The 24,024-nt window shown below is 42.8% G+C and overlaps 1 protein-coding gene across 2 annotated transcripts in view; it reads left to right on the top strand.

Annotated features, from left to right (window-relative positions):
• Positions 1-264: 264 nt before the first annotated feature.
• TANC1 (tetratricopeptide repeat, ankyrin repeat and coiled-coil containing 1) overlaps positions 265-24,024 on the top strand; it is a 240,851-nt gene continuing 217,091 nt past the window's right edge. For both annotated transcript variants that reach the window (XM_045479928.1, XM_045479934.1), the window contains exon 1: positions 265-428. The gene's annotated coding sequence lies outside the window, so the exon portion shown is untranslated. The remainder of the gene's footprint in view (positions 429-24,024) is intronic.

Below are 24,024 nucleotides of genomic sequence, written 5' to 3' on the forward strand. Positions count from 1 at the left end.
CAGGCGCAGCCTCAGGAGACTAGCCCCCTGGCGGGGCGCTGGAGACCGGACCCGGAGAGGTGGGGCGGAAGGCGCTGCGCCCGCGCCCGGCGGAAAGTTCGCGCGCTGCGCCCCAGCGGGTCCCGGGAGCCGCCGCAGCCCGGGGCGGGGAGGGGCGCGGGAGGCGCGGCCCGGGCGGGCGCGCGAGAGGAAGGTGCCTTCGGGAACACGCGCAAGGGCGGGGATTCGCGCTGCCAATGAGGCCCGGGTGTGGGCCGCGCGAGGCGGGGGGACGGGCCAGAACGCAGCCTTCGCTGTGGCAGCTGCGGGAGCATTGGCCGTGTCGGGAGCCGGAGGAGAGGCAGCCGCGGACTGCCGAGCTGGCCGCGCCCCGAGGCCCGGCCCTGGGGTAGGGAACCGCGCCGAGGAGCTGGAAACTTTCCCGGCAGGTAACTCTCGCCGCCCTGGCGCCGCCGCCGGACTCCCTGTGTCCCGGGCACCGCCAGCTGCTGCGGTGCTGAGGGGAGGAGAGGGTCCCGCGGAGAAGGAGAGGGAGATGGGGAGAGTTGAAAAGCATGTGGGAAAGTTTCTGGAGCCTCTCTTCCCCACCCCCTCTCTGGCTGGGCACACCCGGGAGCTTTCCGGGGATAGGCTTGGACATGTTGGGCGCCCCGGGCCTTGGTCCTGCCGGCTCGGGAAAGTCGGCGCCTTCCCTTCGCGGTCCCCTCCGTGCCGGACCGAGTAGTCCCCGGCAGGACTGAGGTGCGGGGGCAAGCGGGAACGCGCGGCAGCACGCTAGAGTTTCGGGACCACCCCCGCCCGGCGCGCCTCCTCGCCCCCTTTCCCGCCTCCTCTGTAGCCCGCGGGCTTGGCAAGGGCTTGGGCTACGCCTGGTACCTGGGGCAGGGGAGGCGGAGGAGAAGCGCGCCTGGCACCGCGGGGTCCAGGGCTCCCCCCGGAGTGTAGGGGAGCGCGAGTCGCGAAGTTGCCGGGTGAACTTAAGCCGGAGAGCGGAGTGTGTGTGTGGGGGGGGGGTGCTGTGGTATTGCCCCAGTCTGGGCTAAAAGTCCATTGCTTCCTTTCCAAAACACCGCGATTAGCATATCCACGTTCTTTTTTGTGTGTGTGGTGGGGGGAGGGTAAGATTAGACATTGAGGGGGAGCTGAAAAAGACGATGATTGTATCAGGATTGTGAATCCCCCGGTTCTTGGATAGTGGAGAGTGGTCACTTTTGGGGGGACTTACGGCAAGGCTCTCGTCTTACTGGAAGACTTTGGGGGTGCGAGCGCTCAGCGCTGGGAGTTTGGGGGGCTCCCCGCTTTGGCGCGGCAGCTTTCCGGAACGGCTGGCGAGGAAGGAAGCCCTAGGCATTGTGTGGCGTATTTGCAGACAGAAAGGTCTCAGGATCGGCAGTCTCAAAACTTACTTGACTTATTGTGTAAGGCTCGGGGAAGAAATGCGGCGGTGCCTGGATAGAAATACCGCTCCGTGGCCAGGAGTTGAGAGGACGCTGGGCTCGGCCACAGTCTTCCCCTCCAGCCCACTCTTGACAGCCCTAGATCATTGTGCCTCCGGTGACTCGTAACGGTCGCGCTGTCCCCGCTAGAGTCAACTAGGGGAGGTGGAAGGGCACCTTCATCTTGAACTTGACCCTAGGAGCAGCGCCGTCTGGGCAGGTTGCAAAGTAAAGGCAAGCCGAATCTAACCGTGGATGGGCCTCGAACTCTGGCACGGAAAGGAAGTGCCTTGTCCAGAATCTTTGAGAAAGGGTTTAGGACTGCTGAGTTCACTAACTCTGGAAATACCAGACCACCAGACTGCTGAAGTTGATGTGTTTGGAGGGGGTGGGGATGGGAGAGGAAAGGGGAAACCTGGTTAGTTGGTACAAAAAGTTGGTATTTCTCTGTAGTGAAAATGAGGGGAGTCTGCATCTCTGCTTTCACCAGATCCGTTACTCTGGTTTTTTGTTTGTTTGTTTGTTTTTTCCTTCCTGGGTCATCTTTATTTCTGCCAGGCTGGCACTCCCGGATGGGGGAGGGGAAGGAGAAGCAGCAGTTGTGAAGCTCCACTGGCCAGCTTGGAGGTATTTTAGATCTGCTACTAGGAAGATTCCTGGATTTTAACAGCTGCTTCTTGATTGCTGGGAATGAGAGAATTTATGAGTGACTGAGAGATGGTCATTATAGTAGTAGTCTGAATGTTTTACTCATCTAATCTACTTAAGGATCTCAGGAGGGACCTTATTGAGACAATGCCAGCTTCTGCAGAGTTTGTCAGCCAGAATGTTTGGTGGGTGTTAGAACTCATGGTAAATATATCCTGGTGGTACTGAGATGAAAAGTATGCAGCAGTAAAGGAAATGTGGTATCTGACATCCTTCAGGACTTCCTCCTAGCCTTGCTCCTGTTACCTGCCAAGTGAACTCGGTCCAGGCTTCCGGACTGTTGTGATTTGACAATAAGGGATGGGAAATAGTGTCATCCATTTTAGTGGGGCAGGAAAGTCCAGAAATAAATGTAAGGTTACTTTTTCATGACCCTGGCTTTCAGCTGTGATGCCACAAAGTTAACTTTTGCTGGGACTTGGAAGCACTGTTTTTCCTGCTTTCCTGGTTTAACCACCAGAACGCCCAAATCATCATAATTTATGTCCATCGTGGAACTAAAGCATAACTGATTCATAGTCAGCCCTTTTCTGCTTCCCATAAGAGCCTGTAGAAAAAAGAACATTTTGTCTCTTTCACCACACTCAATTTATTTGGTGCCATAGTGGGTTTTTGATACTGGGTGATTGAGGGCACAATTTTAAAGACAATGAAATTGTCTCCATTAAATTGTCCTTTTTTAGGCAACAGCCCCTTCAGAGTTGCTGATTAATTCTTTATCTCCCAGGGAACATTAAAACCAGTATCTCTGGCCTGGTATAACTATAATCCATATTATAATGATGCCTGTCAGCTTAGCTGGAGGTTATAATGTTATGTCAATGTTTCTTCTAGCCATTTCTAACCCAACTGTAAAGGTTTTGTCTAGGTTGGGGTGAAAGTTGTCTGTGAGCCTCACAGTAAGATAAATGGCTTTATTTTTATCTTTCTGATGGAAAGTTTAGTTTAACTTGTTGTAGGAGTAAAGTTTACAAAGGCAAAATGAAGCAGAGGATATGTGTGTGTGTGTGTGTGTGTGTGTGTGTGTGTGTGTGTGTGTGTGTTGTTGGGGAGAGATTTTGTTAAAAAAATTTTTAAGTTTATTTATTTTGAGAAAGAGACAGGGGAGGAGCAGAGAGAGGAGAGAGAGAATCCTAAGCAGGCTCCGCACTGTCAGTCGGAACCTGATGCAGGGCTTGAACTCATGAACTGGGAGACCATGACTGAGCTGCTATCAAGAGTTGGACATTTAACTGACTGAGCCACCCAGGCACCCCTGTTTGATTGTCTTTTAAATGTGTTTTTCAGTGGAGGAAAATTAGAACCTCCTCCCAACCAGTTTACAAAAGTGTTTTTGTACAAGGCTCTAACACCTTCCTGGGTCTTGATTTTCTCATCATTATCATCTCTAAAATGGGATTATCTTTCAGCCCTAAAGTTTTCCAAGAGTTTGAGAAATATAGGCATTCTGGAACCTGTGCTGTAATATTAGCACAGCGTTTTGGGATTTACAAAGGGCTTTACTTAAATAATTTTAACCCTTAATTCTCAAGTTAGGAAATTGAGGCTGAGCAAGTTAGATCAGTTTGCTAGATGTCATCTACAAACGGTGGAATTGAACTTGAACCTTAGGTTCTTGGATTCTCCCCCTCCTCTCCACCCCTTTTGTTTAGGGAGACACCTGAGAATTGGCCAAAACTTGACAAACAGACTAATGTTAATATGTGGCAGTTTCTCACAGTATTTCATTTATAGGTTATTCTGGTTTCAGAACTCCAGGGTTAACATCTATGCTTTGATGTCAGAGATTAAAAACAGACCAGTAATAATGGTAATAAAACTTTCTCCCCAAGAGAGTTTCAGAAATTCACATACCTCAAATTAATCATTTGTTTATTTTCAACTTTTCTTTTATTAAGTAGGCTTCAGGGTCTAGTGTGATTTATAATCCAGACTAGTAACCCAGACAGCATTCTTAAGGAAGTCAATCCTCAAATCTGTATGTCTTTTTTTAAAATAAGAAATGAACGTATCATTTGCTTTTCATCTTGGTATCTCTCAGCGGAATAATATAGCCTGGATATAAATGTCCCTTTTTTGGTGTCATCGTTTTTGGGCTCTTTCTACTGATGTCTGGATCAGTCTAATTTTGCAGCTCTTTTTGTGCTACATAAATTCTTCCCTTATGCTGTTGGTTTAATGGTAAAGAAGTAAGTAGTAGGATGCAGGTGACCCATTTTCACCGTGACTCTAAATGTTTGTACTGTGTCTTGCTTGCCTGTTTAAGAGCACTGAGTGCAACTTGACACTCATCTGGAAGCTGGTATGGATTTTCTTTAAAAGGTTCTAAAATAAAATTATGTGCTAAGCTATAGGCTCTTTTATGTCTGAGCAGCCTGTCCATCTTTAGCTTTTTAAACTTATTCTCCAAAGACTGCCTCTTCAGAAAGTTAAGCAGTGGGGTTTAAACCTCAAAAAAGAGTGTGTACCAATAAGTATCGATTGCCTGACTGTAAAGGCTGCCATTTCTGTGTGTGTGAGCAGAGAGAGCATTATGAACCTGTATTTGCTAGTGAAGTTGGGAGACTTTGTTATCAGTGTACTAGAAGGGGACAAGAGCAGCAAAGCAGAAGAATAGCTTCTGGTTTTTTTATTATCAGGAGACTGGGTTTTGAATGATAGGGGAAGACTTGATAAAGAAGGCTATCAGCAAATATCTTGTGGAGAGTGAAAGGGGTTCTGGTTTGGCTAGGCTGCGGTATTGATGGGGTTTGCTTTTCTACAGTAGACGTTGTCTTTAAGGGCTCTGGCAGGTGTGTGTAATCAAGAAGAATATTCTGGAAAGAAGAGTCCCATAGGCAAGATGTCAAGGACTAAAAGAGTGTTGTAGAAGGATGGCATGGTCCCTGGATTTTAGCACAGATATTTGCCACTACTGTGAAGGAATTCATTAGTAAAAATCTTCTGGCCACAGTTGTATGTAGATGTGAACCCAGTATGTTCAGTTGTATAGCCCAGAGCCACAGTGACTCACCACCTTTCCTGCCCCACCCCAGCACACCGAGGGTTACTTGCCTATCATGAACAGTGGCTTATTACCTCTGTAAGTCCAGGTGGGGGTAGGGCAGTCTCTAAGAAACACTTGGTTATATTCTTTTCATGCATACCTACTCATGCAAACAGGGTCCTTTATTACATGTGCTTTTGAAGAGATGTGAAAAAGATTTGACATACAAGGGTGCATATATCTGCACAGTTTAGTACAGTATATACTTGTATAATGTGCTTTTTTCCCCCCTGTCATATCAGTAAATTCTTTGGCACTGTTTTAATGGCTATTTGGTAAATCCATTACCTACATTACCATAATTTATTTAGCCAGTCCATTTGGACGTTTAGGTGTGTTGAAAAGAAATACCTCTTAGGCATTAAGAGCCCTTTGGCTCAGATCTGATTTACTCATTAAATTATAGGGTCCAGCACACTGCCCCACATAGGGGCACCTGGCTGCTGGTAGCTTCAGAACCTCCCATCATCAAGAAACTGACTCTTTGCTCTTAGTTCCAATTTGGGAAAACCCTGGAGAGAACTCAGATTGGCCTGATGCCAGCCAAAGGAGAGTTACGGTCGGCAGTCTCCATTTAGACCCACAAGATGGGACTGTGGGGAGACAAAGTGTCCCACAAAGAAGGAGGTTATTGTTAATGGAAGAGGGAGGGAACCGGCTAAACAAAAAGAGCTAGCTGTTTAATGTAGGATATGTTTCCAAAAGTGGTATTGCTGGTCATAACAACATACCAATGTGTCAGAGGGTAAGAACATTTTTAATGCTCCTGTGATATACACTCCACAGTCTGAGACTTTTCCACATTCTGTGGAGATTTGAATTGCTGCATATACAGGCACTCGTGTAACAGGATAGTGAATTACTGCAAAAAAGTCGGGAATTGGTTATTATTATCATGTATCCCATTATACTCCCCTCTCTTTGCCATGCTTTATTCTAAATTACTTGGGGGTGAGTAACATCAATTATTAATGTTTATCGAGTGCTTGCTTACACTGAACTAGATGTTTGAATTTAAAAAAATCTGTGGCAATGAAACAGTATAGTTTTTCTTCCCCCATTATCCTGCATGCAGAGTGTTATACCAGGGATGGCTAAACCACAGCACTCCCCATCCTGGTCTCCTTTCCTTCCTATAGTTTAAACCAACTACTGTTTAGTTGGTTGGGATTCAGAAGTTGGAGCTGGGCTCAGCTGGGTGGTTTTTCCGCCTGGGCCTAGGCTCACTCATGCCCTGGTGGTTACATGATTCTTTACAAGGGCCACTGCTATAATAATTTCCACATTACTTGATATCATAATCTTGCTTTTGATTAGTTTTCCATTGGCCATTCACTTCAAGGTAAGTTGGGTGTGTCCTTTGCCTGAGGGAGTGAATCTTAAGTCAAGTCAACTTTAGTAATATACCTGTTGCCAGTGACTGGTTAATGAATACTTATGTGACACCTTTTGGGTACCACCATATTAGGAACCAAAGGTGGTCAGCAAAATAGAACAGGTTGATAGTGTGAGGATCACAGAGTTCAAGGATAGATGGTGCCTAAGAACACAGTGACCTTTTTCAGCTGCTGAATTTACTAACCCTAAAACCACTGTGACTCAGAACTTCTTATGTGAGCATTATTTTTTATTATTGTTATTGTTTGAGGCAGTTATCTCCAAGTAGAGTGTGCTAGATCATCCAGTATGGAAAGGAAGAAAATATTAGAACTTTATCCAGAAAAGAAAAAGCTTTACTAATATTTAATAGATGGATTGACACTGTTTGCCATATCTGAAAGTCTCCTGTTACTTAGGTTACATGAGGGACGAGTTGGCATTTTACAACCTGGTGGAATTGCCAGTGGTACTCTCATTCTTGCCTTTGGTGTACTTTATCTGTGTAAAGGGGTTTATGGATTATATTATCTATTTTTAAGTAAATCGACTCCCACAGAGTGGGCAAGTGGCTTAAAAAGATTCTTGCAAAGAAAGTTTAATGATAATGATCTGAGGCTATAGGAACAAGAAAATGTCTTATTGTGAGATTAAGAAATGACTTTTAAAGTTTACTTATTTATTTTTGAGAGAGAGACAGATGGAGTGGTGAAGGGGCAGAGGTAGAGAGAGGGAGGGAAGAAGAAAGAATCCCAAGCAGGCTCTGATGCTGGGCTTGAACTCATGGTGAGATCATGACCTGAGCCAAAATCAAGAGTCCAATGCTTAACTGACTGAGCCACTCAAGCGCCCTGGAAGTGACTTTTAAATCAGATTAGTAAATTGGTACAAAAATTGTATATGAATTTGTATTAATAAAAATAAACTTGCAAATGCTATTTGAATCATTCTCATCCTTTAAAAAGTTTTTAATAGATGTTTTATAATGTACATACTACATACACCTGTAATTCATAAGTCTAGTGTTTTAATTATGCATAAATTACATGCAACTTATAACATGTTGGGGGTACATGTTTAAATTTTTTTTACTTTTAAGGCTGCATGATCCAAAAAGTTTTGAGACCATGTTTTCGTGCCACTTGTAGTTATGTAATTTTTGTTACTTGTAGCTGAAGGCACAACCCATTCAAGGTCAGGTGAGAGACATGGCTGTTCCCTTTTTATTCATAGCTTTCAAGATTCTCCATGATCTGGCTCATAACTTTCTTTTCCAGACCCAGTTGTCTTCTCTGTGTCTCTGCAAATGACACTTCAGCTAGGGGCCCATTCCATAACTGTCCTATACTTTCTATAAATTTTGCCTCTGGGGAGGCTGTTCTCCCCCCCTCCCCCCACTACATTTTCATTGTCCTTCAAGAACTAGCTCAAGTAAATACTGCTTCCTTATTAATATTTTTCTGATCTCCCCCTTCTGCATTTACATGGTTGCTTCTATTTAGTCCCCAGCACATTACTTGAAAAATTACAATGTTTTGGTTTTTTTTCTTTTTGCCTTTTATTATTAAGTTGTTGGCCTGCTTACTTTGCCTATGGGTTATAGCTTCTTGATGGTTGGAGTCCTGTCTTGCCTGAGTCAGCTTTTTAAATTGCTTGTTTCCCTTTCCGGGGAGAAAAGGGAGGCAGGTGGAGAACCCAGTTACTGTGGGGAGCTTCTCTCTCCTCCACTTCTCAACAGGCTTAGGAGGTTGAGTGCTCCATATACATGTAAGGGATCTGAGGGTAGGGAATGCACACGGCCAAGGCAGGAGGATCCAGGGTCCAAACCCAGGACATTTTTATTCCAGAGGTTTTTTGTCTGCCCTCTCATGTGTTGTGCACAGTTAAACATTGTTCTTATTTCATGTGGAAACACTGACATGGGTAAAAATGGGGAGGTCGGTGGGCTGATGCTGTAGAAACCTCCCTGGACAATCCTAGGCAGGTGCAGTCAGTTCAAGGGAGAGTCCGCTCTCCTGTGGAGTAAAGACAAGGCCTGGAGCATGGGTTGTGTGACAACCTAAATGCCTGTGGACAGTTAGCTGTCTGCAAGTAGCACCAAACAAAATCATGGGGGAACTCCCACGGTAGGATTTGGCCTGAGTGTCCCCTTTGAGAAGCTGGAGGTGATGGCCTCTCCGTGGTTCAGCTGAGTCAGATTGCATATGCCGTTATTCTCTCTGTGGTAAGGATAATTGAAGGTTGACAAGTTGTCGGCTTTCAAGTTGAGCCATGTTAGATATAAGCTATCATGATGGAAAACAGACATCTCTCCAGGGTTTTGAGGGTCAAATGACAGAATGTGTATGAAAGGCTTTTGAACATTGTAAATTGCCTCCTAGATGCAAGGGATACATCAAATTTTATTGTTTCCTTATAGCAGTGACTTCTAGCTCAGATTTCTGTGTTAGCAATTTTTGTCTTCTTTTAAGTGTACTTCCAAAGACTTTTTAAGTGTGGAGGCTCTTAAATGGAATGGGACATGTTTTTTTCTTAAATGAACTGCAGATATTAGTTGAAAGCTTGCTTTTAAACTTTTGGCCGTGGAGTAGATAGAATTTGTGGTAAGGTGAATCTGTCTAGGGATCTAGTTGTTCAAGTACTCAAAAGATCATTTATAAGAATGGGGCCACGTCTGGTGCAGAAAGATGGGAATCTGGTGGACTTTGAGGTAAATTGTTAGAAGCCCTTAGGAACTACCTGAAAGACTGTCAGAGAGTTTTGATTTCAGGTTTTGTTTTGTTTGGTTTTGGTTTGGTTTGTGTTTTGTTACTGTGAAACCACTAACTTATTTTGAGGAGTCATTGGAGAGGGTTTGAGGAGCCTTTGAAATATCTCAGGGCAGGGACACCTTGGTGGCTCAGTTGCTTAAGTGGCTGACTCCTGATTTTGGCTCATGTCATGATCTCATGGTTTATGAGATCGAGCCCCATGTTGGGCTCTGTGCTGACAGCAAGAAGCCTGGTTGGGATTCTCTCTCTCTCTCTCTCTCTCTCTCTCTCTCTGCCCCTCCCCCACCGTGCACTCACACTCTCAAAATAAATAATAAAAACTTAAAAGAAAAAAAGAAATATCTCAGGGACGTTTTGAAAGTGAAAAAAACTAGGTGTAGTTTGACAACTTATGAATTTGAAATCTCTTCCGTTTTAGATTTCAAAAGGAAATAGATTTGAATAAGTAAAATTTAACTCCACTTGAGGGAAATTTTGTAGTGGCAGTTTTGTATTGTGGAAAGAGTTTGATTTAGGGGCAACTTGGTGGCTCAGTAGGTTAAGTGTCAGACTTTGGCTCAGGTCATAATCTCCCGGTTTGTGAATTCGAGCCCTACGTTGGGCTTTCTGCTGTCAATGTAAAGCCTGCTTTGGATCCTCTGTCTCCCCCTCTCTCTGCTCCTCCCCCACTCACATTTTCTCTCGCTCTCCCTCCCTCTCAAAAATAAATAAACACTAAAAAAATCAGAGTTTGATTTAGAAATGAAAACATGCGAACTTAAAGAGTCCACATGTACTTATTTATGGATGCAAAAGACAGAGAAAGCGAGAGGCTTTTAAGTTGCAAATAAAATTGTGAATTATTTATTATTTATTTACTATTATTATTTTATTATTGGAGTATGTGAGTTTTTTTTTCTTTTTTTTTTTTTTTTTTTTTTTAAATTTTTTTTCAATGTTTATTTATTTTTGGGACAGAGAGAGACAGAGCATGAACAGGGGAGGGGCAGAGAGAGAGGGAGACACAGAATCGGAAACAGGCTCCAGGCTCTGAGCCATCAGCCCAGAGCCTGACGCGGGGCTCGAACTCACGGACCGCGAGATCGTGACCTGGCTGAAGTCGGACGCTTAACCGACTGCGCCACCCAGGCGCCCCTGGAGTATGTGAGTTTTTTAATTATTCAGGGTTCTTAGAACATGCATGTGACTTAAGAGAGCCTTACCTCAGAGTGATTTAGCTAGATAAAGCAGCAATTCCCAAAGGAGTTTCCAAGGAAAATGCAATTCTTAGGAAATTAGTAGATGTTATGCACTGAAAAAAGGTTCTGTGTTCAAATAAGTGGGAAGATTGGGGTTAACCAAAGTAAAATAGGTATTTTTGTTTTTCTCCCCCTAACATTTATTTATTCATTTGAGAGAGAGAGAGAGAGAGAGAGAGAGAGAACTCGAGTGGAGGAGGGGCGGAGAGAGAGGGAGAAAGAATCCCAGCAGGCAGGCTCCATGCTATCAGTGCAGAGGCCACAGTGGGGCTCGATCTCACCAACTCTGAGATCATGACCTGAGCCAAAATCAAGAGTCTGATGGTTAATTGACTGAGCTACCAAGGGCCTTGGTAATTTTCTTTTTAGCTGCAGGACTTTTGAGCACCATTATTTTTAATATTTATTGTAAATCTCCTTGGAGGGAACCAGAGTTTTAAGCAGTTCCCAAATGCATTGAGTTGTAGAAACTTTTTTTGCAAAGCATCTTTGCCAGAGAACAATGTTGGGTTGTTTGATATGGTCAAATAGCTTTAAAACAAATCCCAGACATCATTTAATTTCACCTGACAAACTTTGGTATGCATTTCTAACTAAGGACTTAAAAAAAAAAAAAACCCATCACCTTGTTATCACTTTTCATAAAATTAACAGTGATTTCTTAGTGTCAGTTTTTTTTTTAAGTTTATTTATTTTGAGAGAAAGCAAAAGTGAGCGGGGGAGGAGCACAGAGAGAGGGAGAGAGAATCCAGAGCAGACTCCACACCGTCAGTGCAGAGTTCAGTGTGGGGCTGGAACCCACGAATCGTGAGATCGTGACCTGAGCTGAAATCAAGAGCCAGATAAAGTTTACATATAGCACTGTGTGTTTTTGTTGATTTGGCCTGTTGGTCTTTTTTTTTTTTTTTTTTTAAGTTTATTTATTTTTATTTTGAGAGAGAGAGAATGAGAGCAAGCACAATCATAGGAGCAGGGAATCCTTGGGCAGAGAATCCCAAGCAGGCTCCGTGCTGTCAGTGTGCAGCCCAATGTAGAGCTAGATCTCATGAACATAAGATCATGACCTGAGCGGAAACCAAGAGTTGGGCACTAACCAGCTGAGCCATCTAGGTGCCCCCACCTTTAGTCTTTTTAAATGTAGAAAAATGCTATTTCACTACCCCCTCCCTCTCCCTCCTGACTTTTAGAAGATAACTTGTAGGACGTCCTATATCTGAATTTGTTTCCTTGTGGTGTTGTGTACCTTGTCCTTTGCCCTCTGTATTTCTTATAAATTCGAGGTTAGATTTCAAGGCATGGTTTAAATTTAGGTTAAATATTTTGGGCAAGAACAGGTCCTAAACTATGCTTTTCTCCTCCCTATGATTTGAGAACAGGCATTTTAATTTAGCAATTCATAAGTAGGTCATATACACACACACACACACACACACACACACACACACACACACACATATATATATAATGGCTTAGAGTTTGTTTGGAAATTAATTTTATTAGTATAACAAGTGGATGCAAATTTAATTTATTCCAGTTGTGGTTGGAAACGTGGTGGTATTCTGAATAGTTGGTCTGGTTAAATGGATATAAGTTTTCAGTGTATCTTAAGATTATAAACCATGAGCCTGTTGGTTAAAATGGCTTGAGTGTTAAACATTTTGATGGTTGGATTTTATTCAGAATGACAAGGTATCTGAGTTGTAATTGTAAAACACTATTCTATAAAAATTTATTCTAAGCACATTAATTAAGAATATGCATTAATTCTACTTCTGTTGGAAAAATCTTAACAATATCTTTCTGATAAATGCTTATGCTAATTTCAGGTACAGCCATAAATCTAAGGACACTCTCAGGGTAATAATTTTATACATACATTGTCTTGGAAACTCAGACATGTAAATAAAAGTTCCTACTGTAGCTGACTTTGCTAACTTAATTTGATATTTAAGTTTTTTCCCTTGATATCCTTCCAAGTGCTTGTATGTCTGGGAAAAATTAAAATCAGAAATTTTGTGTGTCTTAATGAAGAATAGTTTGGCATATATAAAGTAACTTTGTGTGAAGAATGATAGCTATCATAGGTAGTTCCCAGCACATTCTTGTGTTTAATCCCTTAGAGGGTAGGAATACTGTTGTATATATTGAAATTTGCTTGTTGTAAATGAGGTACCTTGGACAGTAAGTACTTTGCAACTATAGTAGTATACTAAAAATAGACACATAGCACTCTCTTTTTTCTCCTCCTCTTTTAAAAATACAAATAAATAGGGTATAGTGAAAACAGCATGATCTTTGAAGTCAGATGAACTGTGGTTTTGTGTGTGATTCTGGACAGTTTACTTGACCTCTGTCTCTTTGCCTGTAAAGTGGGGTAGTAATCCTGTTTCATAGGCTTCCTGCCAAGATGCAGGTGAGAACCTATATGACACGCTTAGCACTGTGCTTGGCTTATAGGTGCCGAAAACACGTCCTCTTCTTCCTTCTTTTCCTCTTAACCATATTTTTAAGCTCAGCATTCTGGATCAGTAATTGAATGGAAGTTTTTGCTTATTCTGAGTATTTTTAAAATTGCTAATTTTAAGGTACTTGTTATAGAAGTCCAGATAAGACACCAATTTTTTTTTTAATTTTTTTTTAACTTTTTTTTTAAATTTATTTTTGAGACAGAGAGAGACAGAGCATGAACGGGGGAGGGGCAGAGAGAGAGGGAGACACAGAATCGGAAGCAGGCTCCAGGCTCTGAGCCATCAGCCCAGAGCCCGACGCGGGGCTTGAACTCACGGACCGTGAGATCGTGACCTGAGCTGAAGTCAGCCGCTTAACCGACTGAGCCACCCAGGCGCCCCAAGACACCAATTTCAAGATAATCTTTATAAGTTGGTTGGTTGTTTGTATTAAAACAATTAGATGTTTATATGAAATGTTTTCAGCAAACAAATGGGATATTTTTAGGTGGTAATCTAGGAGAAGGAACCAGAGAAAAAATGATGTTGTTGGCATGAAGCTGTTGCTAACAAACTGTCTGGTTTTAATGAAAATCAGTATTTTAAAAATCCATTTATTTACTAAGGTGTGTGAGAACACGAGAAGCTCTGCGAACTCGTGTAGACTGTTGTTTGAGTGTCGGGTAGAATAACACGCTTTCTTTTACCCAGATGAAGTAAGCCTGTAGCACCACACTCAAGTCATCTGTGTGTGTTTATGAACAGGGCTGTTGCCAAACCAGGAGAACAGCCTTCCTGCGGAGGAGAGGGGTCAGTGCTTCCCTGACTCCATGAAGGGCCTCAGGAGCCTCACAGTGGGGAGGAGGAGAGATTCTCCTTCCTGGCTTGTGCCTTGTTAAAGACTCACGTAAAGAGACAGTTAATATATCTTAACTTTCAAATGGAAAGTAGTCAAGGAACACGTTTTGGAGGCAGCATAAATAGACATTTATGGGGCTTGACTCCTTGGCATTTTGGGTGAACCAAGAAGTGTTCTTTTCCAGTCAGCTGTTTCTGAGTCTTGGGACATGTGACTTTGTTAATGGCTTGTGCAAGAGCAGGTCCCAGGAAGACCAGTACTCACACTGTTCTCTGCCCAGGTGACACCTGTTTCTGAGAATGAACCGGATTCCCCAAAGGCACACAGGTCCAGCGCACTTGAACTTCTTACACTTTTTTTTCCTACCATTAAGTAAGTTTTGTTTATCCCTTCGTTTCTGAAATGTTTTGCTTAAGTAAGAGGGACTCCTTAAGCTGTCCAGTTCCACATACTGAAAGGCAAGCCAGGAAGAATCAGAGAATGTGATTTCCCTCTCCCATCATGGCAAAAGGGAGGAGATATCATTTCTACAGGGATAGTGATTGAGCTCTAAACAGATGGAATTTATAAAGACATTCATCTACACAGCACTTTTTTGCTTCCTTCATTAAGAGCAATCTTAGCTCAAGGAATATAATATCCTTATGAGTTTTAGAAGTAAAAAGTTACCATGAAGGTGTTAACTGTTTGACAAATCAGAAACTGTTTTCATTTGGTGGAAGGCTTGAATAATTTTTCCAACAAATACTTTTTGAGGGCTGCCATTGTGCCCTTCTGAGGTTGAAGCCCAGCTCTGTGCCTCAGTCTGAGGAGGCCAGTGCATACATAGTACAAATATTAGAAGGCAGGTGTGGAGCAGGAGAGTAGAGAAGGAAGGGGAGGGGGAGAAGGAGGAGGAAGCAGATGAGGAGCTGGTGGCTGAGGAAGACTTCAGGGAGGGGGTGAAGGATGCGTTGCACTTTGCCAACTGGGGAAGGGGGTGAGGGGCTCTCCGTGACGGGAGCATGACCGGCAGAGGCAGGGAGGCGTGAAAATACAAGTCATGTTTGGAGGATTGTTACTAGAACAGATGGTGCTTGGCATTTGGGTACAGTGGCAGGGAGGAGAGAGAGCCAGATTGCAAAAGGCCTTGCATGCTAGGCTAAGAAGTGTGGACTTGATCCTGTAAAGCAAGTGATAGCTGTCAAAGGTTTGAAAGCAGGGAGATGATGTAATCAGAGCTGTGTGTTGGAGAAAAGCTCTGGTGGCGGTGGTATGGAGGAGAGACTGGATCGGGGACAGATGGGCGGCAGGGCTCTCTGTTAGGAGGCTTTTGAAGTAGGTCAGATGAGAGATGATGTTTGGGGCCTGCGTTAGTGGGGGAAGAGAACTAATGTCAGTTCAGCACCTTTTATTGTGCATTTAGGATGCATTAGCTCATTTCATTGTCGCAGAACTCTGTTCACAGAGTCCTGTTGTCCTCACCCTCATTTTGCAGAGAAGGAAAGGGGCTCAGAGTAACCTGGCTCAGCCAAGGTTTGAACTCAGCTGGACAGTCCAGTGCCATTGTGCTTTTACGACAGAGGGAATGAGAACACAAAGAAGGGTGCTCATGGGAGCTGCTTTGTGCAGCAGAATGGAAGCTCCGTCCAGAATAGAAAAGGCTGCTTGGCGGCTGACTAAAGGTAGAGGGCAAGGCTGTTTCCAGGCCCGGCATCGAGGTGTGCACGATCGGTGATACCCCTCAGAGGCCTCTCTGTGGAGGGGATGGACAGGGTTTGGGGCCCCTCTGGGATACCCATTTGGAAATTCCCAGTAGCCAGTTGGAGATTTGGTTCCTGAAGCCCTTCCCAGCCTCCCTGTAGGAACTCCTTGAAGTCCTCCGGGTAGGCTTGGACTAGAACTTGTGTAGGGGGGGATGGGTAATGAGCCCTTCCTCCCATAGACCCTAGTCCTAAAGTGTGTTGTATTGCCCTTCTTCTGAAGGGCCCTTTCCAGGCCCTGCCTGTTGGTGTTTCAGTTAGTCTGGAGTGAGTTGGCAGTCTGCATTTATAGTAAGATCCTGGGATCCTGGATTGAGCCAGACAGGTAACAAGAGCATCATACTGTTGAGAATATTTGGCTGTGTGTGGTCTAGGCTGTCTTTTAACTTCATTTCTTTCAGGGGGGCTTTCGATAGCACCTTAATATGATGTTGATCTCTAGTAAGAACCGACACCTTGGAAAATACTTGTTTTTAGGAACTTAACATTCATATTTAATTTTGCCAAGGTCATTTTTTAGTTATTTAGTATTTTGGATTAATGCTCAAAAGTAGCAAGCCCCCAATATTAGGTTTGGCTTGCCTTTTAAGTGGACTTTTGGCAAGAGATTTCTAGGGAAATTAGATAATGAGTATCTTCCTTGCTTATGAAAAAGAGGTTGGAAGAGGGAACCTGGCCATGTGGAGAGTGAGGAATAGTGCCTTGGGGCTCTTGGTTTGCCTGGGAATGGCCTAGGTGGTCACAGATCAGAAAGTCACTGAATGGGGACCTAATGTACAGCATGGTGACTATAAAATTACATATTTGAAAATTGTTAAGAGGGTGGATCTTAAATGTTATCAAACATGGTCAACCAACTGGTCATTAGACCATTTCTTTGTTGTTGGTCATGACCCTGGCCTAATCTCCTCCCTCTTTCCTCTCTGTCACTGTGTCTTTTTTCTTTCTGTTGAGATATAGTTGATATACAATATTATATTCGTTTTGGGTATACAACATAATGATTCAATATTTGTATACGTTGTGGAATCATTACCACAATAAGTCTAGTTAGTTAACATCCATCACCATATATAGCTACAAGTTTTTCCTTGTGATGAGAACTTCTAAGATCTATTCTCTTAGTAACTTTCAGGTATACAGTACAGTATTGTGAACGATAGTCACCATGCTGTACATTACATCGCCAGGACTTATTTATTTTATACCTGGAAGTTTGTATCTTTTGACCCCCTTTAATTCACATTGCCCATCCCCTGAGTCATGTGTGTTGGGGTGAGTGAAGGCTTTGAAGCCAAACAGACTGGGTTTCGGTCCCACCTCAGTGTGACCTGACTGTGAATTATCTCAGTGTGACCCTGGCATGCTACCCAGCTTCCATGACCTTGTTTTCTGTGACTTTGGAATGTGAGTACTTCTGAAGGTTGTTTGGGAAATGAGAGATATAAGGTCAAAACACCTAGGTCTAAACCCAGCCTTACTCCCTTAATCTTGGGAGGGAGAGTCAGACCTGGGAATGTGCTTTATTCGTCACACGTTAAGCGCCTAATTCTTCCACTCCGCAGTGTATTGAGGGCTGATTGCAGTGCATTTCTTTACAACATTACCTACCGTATTCTACCTTTCCTAAAGAGGTAGGAGGCATTTTTGTTTGGTTGTGGCTTATAATAGGAGAGAAAGGGTTTTTTGGTTTTTGTTTTCAACCTGTGTGCCTTTTGTATTGGTGTATGGTTACCCTTGGGATAATTCTTGTTGCTTTGTCTCACCTAATGAGTAAGGTTTGGGTTCATTAACTGCTTGCTGCTGAAGGTTCATTTTTGTCATGTGTGAGAAGGAGGAACAGCTTCCTCTTGTGTCCCCACCTTTGCTAAATGCCATTATACTTCCTGTGTTAGTTACAGGGCTTCCCCACCGCTTTTCCTTATCCCTGTCCTGGTGCGGAGGACAGGAGGGGGTCAGCTTGTTCCCTGGTTGGTTTGTTCATTCATGGAATAGGTGTCAGGCTCTGTGCTAAGTGGTTATTCTTAGATGGTCTGATTTCATACTCTCAAAGGCCGTAAGAAAGGAGCAAGCATTCTTACTTTGCTCACCTTGCAGATGAGGGTCTGTATCTGACGGTAGGTTGCCTAGCAGGTTTATAGGGCCCTGGTACCTGCTCCTGTAGTGCTGCCCTCTGTCTTGCCCCTCGCCCACTCCTGGGCCTTTCCAGGGGTGGCTCTGTGCAGGATTGGTGAGCTTTTCAATCCTTTACAGGTGCAGGCCCAAAGATCACTTTTAGCAAGTGGTATGAGGACTGTGGATGCTGTGGAGTTGGGGGTGGGAAGAAAAACATGTACTGTGACAGACAGTGCTCACTGGGAGAGCGAGCTGGTGGGATTAAGCAGGGATATCGCGGTTGCTTAAGTCGGCTTGTCTTCTTTATTTTGAATGGCTCCCGAAAGACTGCCGGGGTGTGCTACGTGCACATTTGTGGATGCTATAGACAAGATTTGCTTGTTCATAACTTCCTTTTTGTTTTCTGCCGTTTAGTGCCATTTGGCTGGATTCTTTGGGGGGACTGTAGTGCCCTTGGATTACCCACAACAGTTAAGAAGATGTCCTGACCTTCGGGACTGCATATTCCACCTCCTCACTGAACTTTCAGCATCAGATCTTGTGGCTGACAGCATAATGGAAAGATCAATGACTCTGGAATAAAATAGACTTGGCTTCAAATTTCAGCCCTCTCTTATTGCCCTTGGACAAGTTTAACTTCAGGGCCTTGGTTTCTTCATCTGTAAACTGGGTATCATTGTGTTCAGGGAGAAATAATGTTTGTGCAGTACATTTCAAGTAGGGCTTGGCACCTAACAGGTTTTAAGGAGCTTCCTTATTCATTCTAGCTTGAATCAACAGTATTAAATATATTTAATGTGCCAGATATTATGTTAAACTCTGGCAGGCACAAGGATTAATAAAATGGTTTCTTTCCTGGAGAAATTTAAAAGCTAGTGGCCAGGGCTGACACGTACAGATTCATCACGAGGAGGTTAAGTGCAAGCCCTGGGCTGTGGTGGAGGCCAAGAAAAGGTGCCCAGAGGGGTGGGAGAGCCTTTTTTTCTGGAAGGTTATACCTAAGCCTCTCTTGAAGGGATTAAATAAGAATTAACCAAGCAAAAGAAGGTGCAATGGGTGGCAGCTAAAGCAACAGCATGAGCAATGCATGGAGCATTTGGGAGAACGGTATGCAGCCTGGGTTTGGCTGGAAGCAGGAAATACTGGGGAAGGAGCCCAGAGAACCTGTGTCTGGGAAGGTTCTGGTGGGCCTGATGGGCCTTGCTGAAAAACTTAGAAGATGTGAAATTTGCTAGGATGAAAAATCAAAATATAAGGAGAAAGAATTACGTTAATAGTGTTTAATAACATTGTCAGGCATTTTTCTTTTCTTTCTTTCTTTTTTTTAAGTAGGCTTCTTGCTGAGTGCAGACCAGCACAGGCCTTGAACTCAAACTCAGTAACCCTGAGATCAAGACCTGAACTGAGATCAAGAGTTGGATGCTTAACTGACTGAGCCACCCAGGCGCCCCAGTCAGGCATTTTTATAGCGCGTAGTCTGAGTTAAATAGATGATGGTGTATCCACATAAGAGAGTGATCTGCAGATGTTAAAAGAATGAGGTCAGTTTATATGTGCTCTTAAGGAAAAACTTCCAAGAATATTGTTAAATGCAAAAGGTATATATGTATAGAGTATCTTTGGAAGTACATATCAGTATATAGAAGTGGTGATTGCCTTTGGGAGGGATGCAGAGGTCTGGAATAGAGGACAGTCTTACATTTTACTACAGACCCTTTTGTACCGTTGGGCCATTTTCCCACATGCATGCATTTCTTTAAAAAAGAAAAATACTGTAAAGAAATGACTAATGTACATTATCAGGTGAGCCGGAAACCAAGCGGCAGTGTAAAAATAACTTGGGCTACCGCACTGTAATGCTATTATGCAGAATGCTAGATTATTTCATGCTCTGACAATAATACCATTCATGGGGCGTTTTAGAGTTTCCCACTTTTACATACATTATTTCAGTCAGAATTAATCACTTTCATCTGTTCTCACAGCAATTAAAATGTTTTAAGGATTATAAATGTTAAATAATGCTAAAGTTTGGAAGAGGAAAGAAAAGAATAAATACTGTTTGCTTGATGCAGCGTCCAGGATTTGATTCCCTTCTATTCTTTGTATATGCCTTTGTAAAAAATACAACTAAATAAAATGTACATTTGCTTAGAGGATTTTCTGTTTGTATGATTTCATGTATTTTCCTGGGTGTTGTGTTTTTCTTATCTTTTTGAATAGCTGCTCTTTTTTGTGGAACGCTGTGGTTCCTTTCCCTGTGACCCCGGTGACTCACTCCTGCTTGAGTGCTCTCTAGCATAGGTGTGTTGGTTTTCTGAGTTGATGTTCATCTCTTCCTAGACCCTCAGAGGTAGGATGGTCCCTTTGCACAGGGAAAGGCCTCAGCAAGTAGTTATGAAAGGATGAATGTTCCTTTTGGGCTTTACAACAGCGGTGAAGGTAGAGATGGTAGATATGTGCAGCTTTCAGCCAAAGAAAGAGATTCAGGTTAAGCAGTCTTCCCAGACTCACGCAGCAGCAACCTGTAAAGTGGCTGAATTCAGTCTTGAATTCGGTTCTCCTGATCTCAGCTGCCTTTCCACTTTTCTTGAAGTCAGAGTTTTCAGTAGGTTTTGCTGGGGAAAGAGATGGCTGGGTTCCATTTAGAATGAGTGAGGAGGATTTTGATCTTTTTGAGATATTTAATTGCTCTGGTGTGTGTTTTGGCAATGGATGAACTGGGTTCAAACCCCAGCAGCCTGTTTGACAAGTGGTATGACCTTGGGCAAGTTGCTTAACATCTGTGGGCATTAGTTTCCCATTAGTGAGGCAGGTATAAAGAGTGTGGGCACCTGCCTCCATAGGGCTATCAGAATACACGTAAAGCTTTTAAGATGGTGCCCAGCACATGGTAGGGGCTTATTCAATGCGAATATAACTTTTTTTCCCTTATGGTTTGAGGTGTTGGTAAGAGTGATGGGGAAATGAATACTCTCATACAGTGTTGGGAGAATAAATGGGGACAACTCTTCTGGAGGGCAGCCTTTCAATGTGCTAATTTAAAACATGCCAGCTCTTTGACCCAGAAAATCTAGTTCTAGAAATTAGAATGAAGAAAATAATTGTATAAATACAGTTTCATTACATGGATATTCATTGCAATATTGGTTAATAGCAAAAAAGTGGGGAAACCAAATATTTACCTCAAAAGGAGCTTGGTGAAAAACTTGGTTACCCATACAATGGAATAATAAGCAGCTTTGTACAGGGTGAGAGAGAACTGAGTGGGGTGATGTGGAAAGGGGTCTTCTATTTACTGTGACGTTGAAAAACAGGTTACAGCATAGTATGCATGCTGTAATTGCATTTATGTTTTTTTTCTTCAAAGTATGCATTATGTAACTGTTTGACACACTTAAGGCTCTATGTGGAGGTTGTAGGCTCCTTTAATAGGTTTGTGTACGTAGAAAAGTCTTAAAGGACTTTGGGTGGTAAGATTGAACAGTTTTCCCTATTTAAAAAAATACTTTTATACTATTTTTTCCTCATTTATGTATTACTTTAATAAACCATATTAAAAAAATTAAAGTATTTTCCTCTGCTCTTAAAAAAAGTAAAAAACACAGGCATTGCCCTTTTCTCCATCTCCAAATTTGAACCCTTAAACTTTTTTCTTAAGCTTTTAGAAAGTTAGTTACTAAAGTTCTCCTTTGGTTTGTCTAAAGAGAAGACACTGTTTTTTGTCCTGAATTGCACTTTACTCCATAACAAATAGGATTTGGTGTCTCCTGTGTGAATTAATGTGCTACGGTTTGGCAGTGATATTCCAAATGTCTATAGTGTGTGTTTGACACTATCACTCTTGATCATTTAAAGAGTGCTTAAGAAATTAAATCATTTTAGTATGAAACATTTTTCAGGTGATTTGGACAAAGGAACTCTAGTGTACTTGACATACCTCGTTTAAACTTTCTAGGGAGGCTTCTGTCTCCTAGAAACATGTGTGAGATCATGACCTGCACCGAAGTCAGACGCTCAACCGACTGAGCCACCCAGGCGCCCCTATTTTTTTTATTTTTTATTTACTGGTGGTGGTGGGGAGGGCAGAGAGAAAGAGAATCCCAAGCAGGCTCCATGCCCAGCGCAGAGCCAGCCATGGGACTTGACCCCACTGCCATGAGATCATGACCTGAACCGAAATCAAGAGTCAAATACTTAACCGACTGAGCCACTCAGGAGCCCCTATTTTGTGGTTTATGGATCACAGAATAGATTGGTTGTTTTGCAGTTACCTGTAGGAGCAGGATCTCTTTTTGTGGGGAGGGGAGAGTGAGTGGAAGGGGAGAAGAAAGGGTAAAGAGAGGAATTGGGTAATATATTTTAGAACATAAACTACCTTAGTTCTTACTGAGAAGGAAGAAAACATCAGTGCTGATGTTCATGGCTCAATTTGAGACCTTCATATTGAAAAATGTTGACTTTTTAATATTTTAGGTTTGCTATCATTTAAAAAACTTGTAATCAAGTTAACTTACTTGTGGACTTTGTAAAATATTATTTTGCTAAATCATAACTGGTTAGCTTTATTGGGGTTTGAGAATATGCTTTAGATTTTAAAATTGAATGTTTTGCATTGTATATGAATTATATTGTAAAAGAACTATTATTTTGAGGGAAAAATGGATTGGAAAACTGTTTTTTTTTCTTTTTTTTTTTTAAAGAGTGCTACTAAAGGTATGTTTAAGTCTGCTTTCGAGTTTGTTGAAACACCTGACACCAGTCTAAGTGGAAAGATGACAGGCTTGGAGCTGGACAGAGCTGAGTGTGAATTTATTCTGCCATTTCCACACCGAGTGGCAATTTCCAAGACTAATCCTTGCCTCACTGGTTGTGAAGACTGAGGGACAATGTGTGAAACATCTGCTGCCTTGTCCAGTTAGACGTCCGGCACATACTAGTTCCTCCTGAGCTCTTAAAGTTGAGATGAAGATTCTCTCCCTGTGTTTACGCCGTGTGTGATCCGGCCCTAGAGGTGGCTAGGTGGTGGGCACAGTGTTGTGCACTGAAAAATTATGACAAGCTGAAATTCGGTCATTATTGCCATTGAGCTTTCCAGTGTAATGGCTGGTTACCAGTGTTTATTTGTCTTACTCCCTTTTAAAAAGCAAAAATTGTAGGGATGGAGTGCAAATTCCAGTGTAAAAATGTTAATCTTTGAAAACCCAGAGCTAGGTTCCTGTTATCAGCCACTTGAGTGTTATCAAATCTGCTACAGGCTAACCAGATCCTATTGGGTAATCCTCCCCACCCACCCCCAAGCACTTGGCCAGATGGCGGGTAGCCAGAGGGTCAGACACTTGAAACTGAAGCTCCCCAAATGGCTGCCATTGCTTAGGATCTTCCTTGGGTTTTTATAGAATGAGATAATGAGAAAACTTCCAGATAGGTGCACTTATTAATACCTGTCTCCATTCACACTCCACCTCCCTTCTTCCTCTCACTTAAATCTTTCCTGCCCTTGAAAGCTTCATCCAGCACCCACATTTCTCAGGATGCTTCCCAGACTTCTCTCATCTCCCCTCTTGTACTTCTGCCTGTAGTAAACATATTAGCGCAAACACCACTGTCCTTGCCTTTTATTTGTTAGTCTGAGATTATGACTGACCTGGGGACACCCACAGCCATGCCTTTTACTTGCTTTTCTTTATTTACATCTCCTACCTGGATGCAACGTGGACCTTCAGGACACAGCTGCTGATTTTGTTTCTTTCTCTTTGGCCCAACACCTGTGTCTTGGAAAAATCCTCTGTAAAGTTTTCCACACAGCAAAGTCTTCTCTTCTTTACTTTTAATTAAAAAAAAAAAAAAAAAAAAAAAGACAAGAAGGAACTTAAAAAATAATTTTTTGGTGTGTGCTCTTTCCTTCAGTGTTTTCTTTTCATAGGCATACATGCACATGATATATATGTTAAATTACATGCTGTACTTTTTGTATAGTTTGCTGTTTTTATGTACACATATGGTGCATATTATCTCATATTAATATGTATTTTACCAATGATCTGTAATGGTTGTGTGTTGGTCATATTCCAGCCTATAGGCGTAACATAATTTTTTAAAATACTTATTACTTATTTTAGAGAGAGAGAGTGTGCACGAATGGGGGAGAGGCAGAAGCAGAGAGAGAGAGAGAGAGAGAGAGAGAGAGAGAGAGACTCTCAAGTAGGCTCCGTGCTCAGCTCAGAGCCTCACGCAGGGCTGGATCCCACGATCCTGGGATTATGACTTGAGCCAAAATCAAGA

Source organism: Leopardus geoffroyi, chromosome C1 (genome assembly GCF_018350155.1).
Source record: "Leopardus geoffroyi isolate Oge1 chromosome C1, O.geoffroyi_Oge1_pat1.0, whole genome shotgun sequence".
NCBI classification, from domain to species: Eukaryota; Metazoa; Chordata; class Mammalia; order Carnivora; family Felidae; genus Leopardus; species Leopardus geoffroyi.